The following is a 7,500-nucleotide window of genomic DNA, read 5'->3' on the forward strand; positions in this document are numbered from 1 at the left end:
ACCAAACAGCTCCCATTCAAAGTGTTTATTAGTGACCTTTCGAGCTACTGTAGGCTCTTCCTCAGACTTGATGGTGGATGACCAACAGTCATTGGTATACAAGTGACAATATTCATGCTAAAGTGTTTAGATTTGTAGCAATATTAATTCAGTTTGTTTTACAAAATCCTAGCTGTTTGTTGAAAGCCATACCTACAAAAGCATGGTTACAGAGGAATGCTTTCCGCCTCAACGTTAACATGTGAGGGAAGCCTAGGAAAAATCCCCTCTTGGAAACCTTGAAAAACCTTAGGAAACTTGGGAAAACTTTGTGAAACAATGGACAATCACCAGCTGTCACTCCGGAAGGATCCGATGTGAGCGAGCAGCGTGCAGTGCGGGTGCGGTGCCGGGTGCGGCGCGGTGCAGTGCGGTAGCCGTCGCAGCAGAGTGAGGGCGTGTGGCTTTGGTGCAGTATGTCATATATATATATATATATATATATATATATATATATATATATACCAGGGCACATTGTCTGCAAATGTGACATTTGGTGTGTTGGGAGCGTGTGTGTGTGTGTGTGTGTGTGTGTACGTGTGTGTGTTTGTGTGTGGAGCGGAGAGCAGTGTGGCGATCGGCCGCTTTCGCTCGTGCGCTGGTCACTGGGCATCACGTGGGCCTGGGGGAGCCTGTGTGTGTGTGTGTGTGTGTGTGTAGAGTGCCCACTCTCGCTCACGCGCGCGCTGGTGGCTGGCGCCTGGCGTCACGTGGGCCTTGGGGAGCCTGGGGGCCCTCGTTTCTGGCCGTGGCCCTGATTCTGCGCTGGGGGGACAGATGGGACCACTGATACGCGCCTTCAGCTGAAGAGTGGCGCAGACAGGGGAGCGCCCCATTCGCACCTCGCCTGGCCGCTGCGTCCGACTCTGGGCATGGACGCCGGCCAGCCTCCGCTGGTGTGGAGATTGTTGTTGTCGAGTCGCTGTGTTCTTTGTTTCCTGTGGGGGTTGAGGTCTCGCTGGCGGAGCCCGCGCGTGGTCCTGACACGTCCACTCAGTGACCTGCTGTAACTCCCTCTGTAGTAACCCTTCAGTCCAGCACAAAGAGTTAGAAAAGAAGAGCTACTTCAGGCTACTTCAGGAGTTATAGCGTTGTGCCCAAAGATTCTAGAACAGAGCTCTGTTCTAGAATCTTTGATTGTGCCCAAAGACGCTTGGTGACATTCTGTTTATACTTACCCAATAATTACAGCAATGTTAACATCTTATTATGATTGGATCAGAGGGAGGGAATTTCAGATATCAGCAAGTTGTAAGACAGCAAGCATTCTCTTTTTTTAAGGACATTGTCAGCACTGATATTCGCTGATTTGATTGGGTTCTTGGATGGTGTGCAGATTAGAAGAGTGAATCATTTAGACAGGTGAATCATTTAGATAGGTGAATCATTTAGACAGTTGAATCATGATTTTCCTTTACTGTATAAATCAGTCGGAAGTGAACGTACTGCACTCTTGCGAGACCTTAAGGGGATATTATTATATATTTTGGTGGGGATTCTTGTGAGTACTGTGTTGTGTAAACTGATTCTACTGGAGATTGGACGAGTGAGACTCCACAGCGTTGTGGTGTGTGTGTGTATGTGTGTGTGTGTGTGTGTGTCTTTGTAGTCTATGCGAGCTGCAGCATGTTTTATTTACCAGCTGTACTCATTCATCTCTACAGGGCACAGTAACTACAACACAGCCTGTTTTTGATTATTATTATAAAACAGTCATTTTACAGGGGCATGCTCTGACATGGAAATATGGAATACTAATTAGAAAATTAGGGAAGACAGTGTAATTTGGTGGGTGCTCAGTTGAGAGAGCATAGCGCCCGAGGTAATTCCTGCATCTCCAGTCTGGGCTACCGTGAATTACTTTTAAAAAATGCACCACTTGAGTTAATCAAAAAAGTTTTTTGTCTTCCTCCTACTTCCTCTACTTCTTTTTTTCTTTCTTCCTTCCTTTTTTCTTTCTTTCTTTCTTTCTTTCTTTCTTTCTTTTTTTCCCTTCTTTCTTTGGCGGATCACTTTCAGCCCTGCTGCACACTTGCAAATTAGCCATGGCGTCTCGGTAGCTTCACCTGTTGAGATGCCGTCTGGCGTGTGAAGTGATTCCCCCTGCGGTGGCCAAACCCTGACGCACCCAGGTATGGTCAATCACACACAAACAGCCAGGAAGCAGCCCAAATCAGCTGTCACTAGCAGTTACGCGCCGGCATGCTGATGCTCGCTACACACGTGGCCCATGAAGGTCTGCTCGACTTGTTCGGAGTCAGTTAGAGACGGAGAGATTTATAAAATACAATAAAAATATGCAACTGTGCAACCTGTACCATCAAGTGGATCGATCAGTTCATTCATCTGATTTACCAGATGTCTCTCTGATCGTGGCTGAAGTGACTGGGCTTCGCAAGGAATTACGTGAATTATGGGATGAAGAATGACTCTGGAACCTGTTGGGTGGAAAACAACAAAATAACAAAACAACAAAACAGCGCCTCATTCACTCAGAAAGGTCTCTCATCCATCACGTCCCTGTAGCATTCCTTTGGCCTCCACACTGCAAATAGAAAGAAAAGACACAGTTGGTGTAGAGTGACTGAGTGTGTATGTGTGTGTGTGTGTGTGAGAGAGAGAGAGAGAGAGAGAGAGAATCTGTGTGTTTGTGGTTTGTGTGTGTGTGTGTGTGTGTGTGTACAAAAAGGAAGAATGAGACGGGTACGGGGAAAGGTTTCAATTTCTGAAGCAGTCATGAAAACCCAATTAAGCCCCTCTGCTGAGGAACATCAAGAGCTTTCACACGGCCGACGCATGGCACGCCGGTGGGAATGGGAGTTAGTTCAATTACTTTGGGATTAATTCAGGGGTCAGTAGGTTCAGCTGCGCTGGGACACGCTGAGGGTGGGGTGGAGGTGTGTGGGGTTAGCACGGAGCACTGCCTGGGTCGGGAATCTGATAGTAACGGCCTGGAATTGGTCTCAGAGTAAAGACCAGCCTCAGATGAGGAGGGACACGACGATGGGTGTTTCGGGGGGACTGGACCTTCCACCCCTCACCGGTTTAGGGTGAAATACTAGACTAACCTGGGACACATCGTAGGCCTATGGCCATCAGCAAAAGAAGAACATATTATATAATCAGTAATTTACAGTAAATACTGTATTTCTTTATCATTGTGCAGCACCTGAAGTTATGTGCATTGCATTCCATCCAGCCCAGTATTTCCCATACATTGACTAATCTGTGGCAGGGCGCCATGAAATCAAAATCGGCCGCCACAGATTATTATTCTATGTTTAATTTAATTTATTTTAAATAAAATATAAGATAAATTCCTTGCATTGCCATTGAGCTGCGCTTTTTACGCACGCAGCCTTTCCTTGCCCCGCCCCGCTCTCTCTCATAGCCCGCTGTCCCTCCTCTGCATGTGCATTTAACAAAGTAGGCTATTCACGATTGTTGAAGGATTGTTGTTGCCACATAGAAGCATTGCATAGAAGACGTCTGGCTAAATTGCTATTAAATCCGCTTTGTGACCATGCTGCACAAATTTGTTCAAAACTGCTGCATTGAAGTTAACTCTGCTAAGGTCTGCATAGTAGGCTACATTGAAGAGACTAAACTAAGTTAAGTTATGCAATCAACCAGTATCTCAAAGCTAACAGAATACTGTTTGGATGTCGAATTTAGCATGCTTAGCCTACTTACAGCTGCTTGTTAATTTCGTTGAAGGGCTCATTTCATTGACCCCTTTCATTGACCCCCCCCCCCCCTTATGAGCTGTGTTTCTGCTCAAAGTTTTTCTTCCTACAAAACAAGGGGTGTTTTTTTCTCTCTGTCACTTTAGTCCTGCTCCAGGGTGTCCAGACTCTGAGCTCTCTTCAGACCGAATCAGTTGTCTTTGGCACTAGATATACATGGAGCTGAATTCAATACTTTAGTCTGTGTGATGCTGATAGTGATTCAGAGGTTTGCAGCCAGTCTGAAGGCAGTGAGTACCGTGTGGCAAGTCATTTGTTTAGCAAAGACATGTTAAGTTGTTGAACATGTTCCAGTGCAATGAGGAAGAGCTACGACGCTACTGCAGCTGAGGACTGATGAGTCTTATGTAAACACATTTGTTTGTTTTCTTTTTGGTGGCTCAGACGTACGTTCCCTCTTTCTCCCACCTGTTGAGGGTGCGGGAAACTGGCTGTCATGTGAAGTGGTGGTAGAGTAGTGGTTAAGGAGTGGGGCTAGCATGTAGTAGCCTGAAAAGTTGTGAGTTCAATTCCTGGCTTTCCTCGTTGTGCCCTTGAGCAAGGCACTTGAGTTGCTCTGAAGACAATGGCCCTTGTAATATACAGTGACATCTGTAAGTCACTTTTGATAAAAGCATCTGCTAAATGAAGTAATGTAATGTAAGCCATGGCAGTACACTCCCATCTCTCCCGTTTGGTCTGACGACACACACACACACACACACACACACACACATTCTCTCCTGCTCCAGGCATCTACCTATCAGGCTGAAAATGTATCTCTTACAATACGAAGAGGCCTCGTGTCGAAACATTTCCCCCCGCCTCCTCCTCTTCTTCCTCCTCGTCGTTGTCCTGCTCCTCGTTCTCCCCTCACCCTCAAACGTTCCGAGCGCGAGATCCCGGTTCTAGATACAGCTCCCGCGTCAGTGCTGGCGCAGATAAGATGCCTTTCTTGCAGACGGCAGCAGTCAGCAGTTTGGCCCTCTCGTCTCCAAACTCGAGGCCCAACATAAATACCCATCACACAATAACACTGGGGGAGCTGCTGGGCGGAGTTGGGCTTCCAGGGGATAATTAACACCTCTCCCCACATAAGAGGCCCGGGAGACCCAGTCAGCTGCTGCCACCGCTGCTTTGGATGTGCAGTAGATGCCGTTTCTTGTTTTCTTGTTTTTTTTTTGTTCAGTGTTCATGAGTTTATTAAAGGTTTGGTGACTCAACTCTCTGCCCTCGTGTGCAAGCAAGACACACCATAAGAGTGACGTTCAAAATGTGGTTTTACATACAAACAAAAAGATAGATAGATAGATAGATACTTTATTGATCCCCAGGGGAAATTCAAGAGAAAAAAAAGGCACGATGAGAACGACGTTGCTGCTGCCACCGCTGCTTTGGATGAGCAGTAGATGCCGTTTCTTTTTTTCTTGTTTTCAGGAGTTTATTAAAGGTTTGGTGACTCAACTCTCTGTCCTCACTATGCAGGTGGTTCTCGTGTGCAAGCAAGAGACACCATTAGAGTGACGTTCAAAATGTGGTTTTACATACAAACAAAAGGCACGATGAGAACGATGTTTAGGTGCCTTTGATCCATAAACGCAAGACACTATAAGAAACACAGCCCCCCTATCCCACCGGACATGGCCTAAATTATGGGGTCTACGTGGCCTACTGGTTAGCACTTCGGACTTCGCAACCGGAGGGTTGCCGGTTCAAATCCCGACCACTAGGCACGGCTGAAGTGCCCTTGAGCAAGGCACCTAACCCCTCACTGCTCCCCGAGCGCCGCTGTTGTTACAGGCAGCTCACTGCGCCGGGATTAGTGTGTGCTTCACCTCACTGTGTGTTCACTGTGTGCTGAGGGTGTTTCACTAATTCACGGATTGGGATAAATGCAGATGCTTATGGACACAGCCGTCTTTTGCACAGAATTACATACCGTCTTCTTTAAATTATATGATCATTTCTAAAACCTCTTTAGAATGATTTCTCTATGTTCTTTGTTTCAGTTGTTATGTTGGGTATGCCGGAGAGGGCTTAGGTAATTATCGTGGAGCTATATAAACATACCCTGAAATGTTGTCCTAATTTCACAGCACATGACACAATAAATACTCACTAAAACTCACAATATCTACATTAAACTCACAGTACATGCATTAAACTCACAATACATACATTAAACTCACAATGCATACATTAAACTCATATAGATGCTGATCCTCGCCTGGAAGTGTTGTTGTATCTGGCCCAGATTTGACCCAGTATTGGTGCAGAACCAGAAGCAGAACCAGAGCTTAGCTGGGCTCTCAGGGAAGTCCCTGGCGTCGTCCAGGCAGGCTGGTCAGAAAGTAAATCAGGGACAGGACGGAGGAGGAGGAGGAAGAGTGGGGGAGAGAGTCTCAGCATGGGGAAGGGACAGGGAGAGAGACGGAGCTCAGGAGAGTGGGGCTGAGAGACGAACAGAAGGAGCCGCTCTCTTTTTTCTCTTCTCTCTCTCTCTCCCTCTCTTCTCTCTCTCTCTTCTCTCTTTTCTCTCTCTTGCTCCCCCTCTCTGTCTGTCTATTTCTTTCCCTTTCTCTCTCTCTGAAGCACACCGATGGGGCGCACTAGGGACAGGCTCACTATCTCTTTTCTACTCGCCCATTAGCAGAGCCTCCTCAAAAAGAGAAAAAGGACAACAGCCATTTAAACCTGGACCAAAGCCCTGGGTTTTTTATGGGTCTTTTTTGCCCCCTTGGCTTTTATGAATAATGAGTGTTTTTTATATAAAGGTGTAGGCCGTAAGTATTTGTGTGAAATCAGATACGACTCTGAAAGCAGAGAGGCCTCTCTGGCTTGGGTTCGTCTTGCCCTGGCGCAGCACACACACACACACACACATACACACACACAAACATGCAAATGGACGCCTGTAAAGTGACTCTCGGTTGATTGTGTAACCTGTCAAGTGTGTGTGGAGCATCCCGAAGCCGAGAACCATGGGGAACAGTTGCGTCCCTTGTTCCCGTGGTAATGAACCACTTACGGTGATGTAACCCCCCCCATCACCAACGCTGCCACTATCATCATCACCCCCCCCCCCCCAACACACACACACACACACACACACACACACCCCTCTTAATTGAGAGGCAGAGAGAGAGAGAGAATGATGCGGCCACAGAGAGAGTGTGTTTGGGCCAGAGTTCTGTCACTGTCTTCCAAAGAGCTTTTGTGACCCAGAGCTTCCAAGTCTCAAACACTGTTAACATGTGAGGTGTGGGGTGGACAGGGGCATCGCAAAAAAAAAAAAAAGAACTAGCGAATAAGCGTTCTGACGTGTTTTACAAAACAATGTCATGGAGCTGCTCGGCGGAGTGGAAAAATGACTCGACGTGTCTAAAGCAGAGCAAATGGAAGGGAGGGTAGGCCACCTGTCACAGGGGAAGGGGGCCAGGGCTTAAAGCGCTCCCTCTCCCTCCAAACCTCGCCAGGGCCAGCCGCAGAGTGCGGATCACAATCAGGTAGCCTACCAGCCGGAGAGGACCGCTGATTTGTCGTTTACTGGGTTCTAGTTTTTTACAGTCCTTCGTTGGGTTTGACAAAATTGCTGAAATCTGAGTAATAGTAATAATGATTTCATATTTTCTAATTGTTTTAGACTGACAAAAAAAAAAAAACCCTGAGCCTGCAACAGAATGAATCTACAAAACATACAACACCGTGCTATCGATCTGGTAGTCTAGCTAAAACT

Source organism: Alosa sapidissima, chromosome 19, assembly GCF_018492685.1.
Source record: "Alosa sapidissima isolate fAloSap1 chromosome 19, fAloSap1.pri, whole genome shotgun sequence".
Classification (NCBI taxonomy): domain Eukaryota; kingdom Metazoa; phylum Chordata; class Actinopteri; order Clupeiformes; family Clupeidae; genus Alosa; species Alosa sapidissima.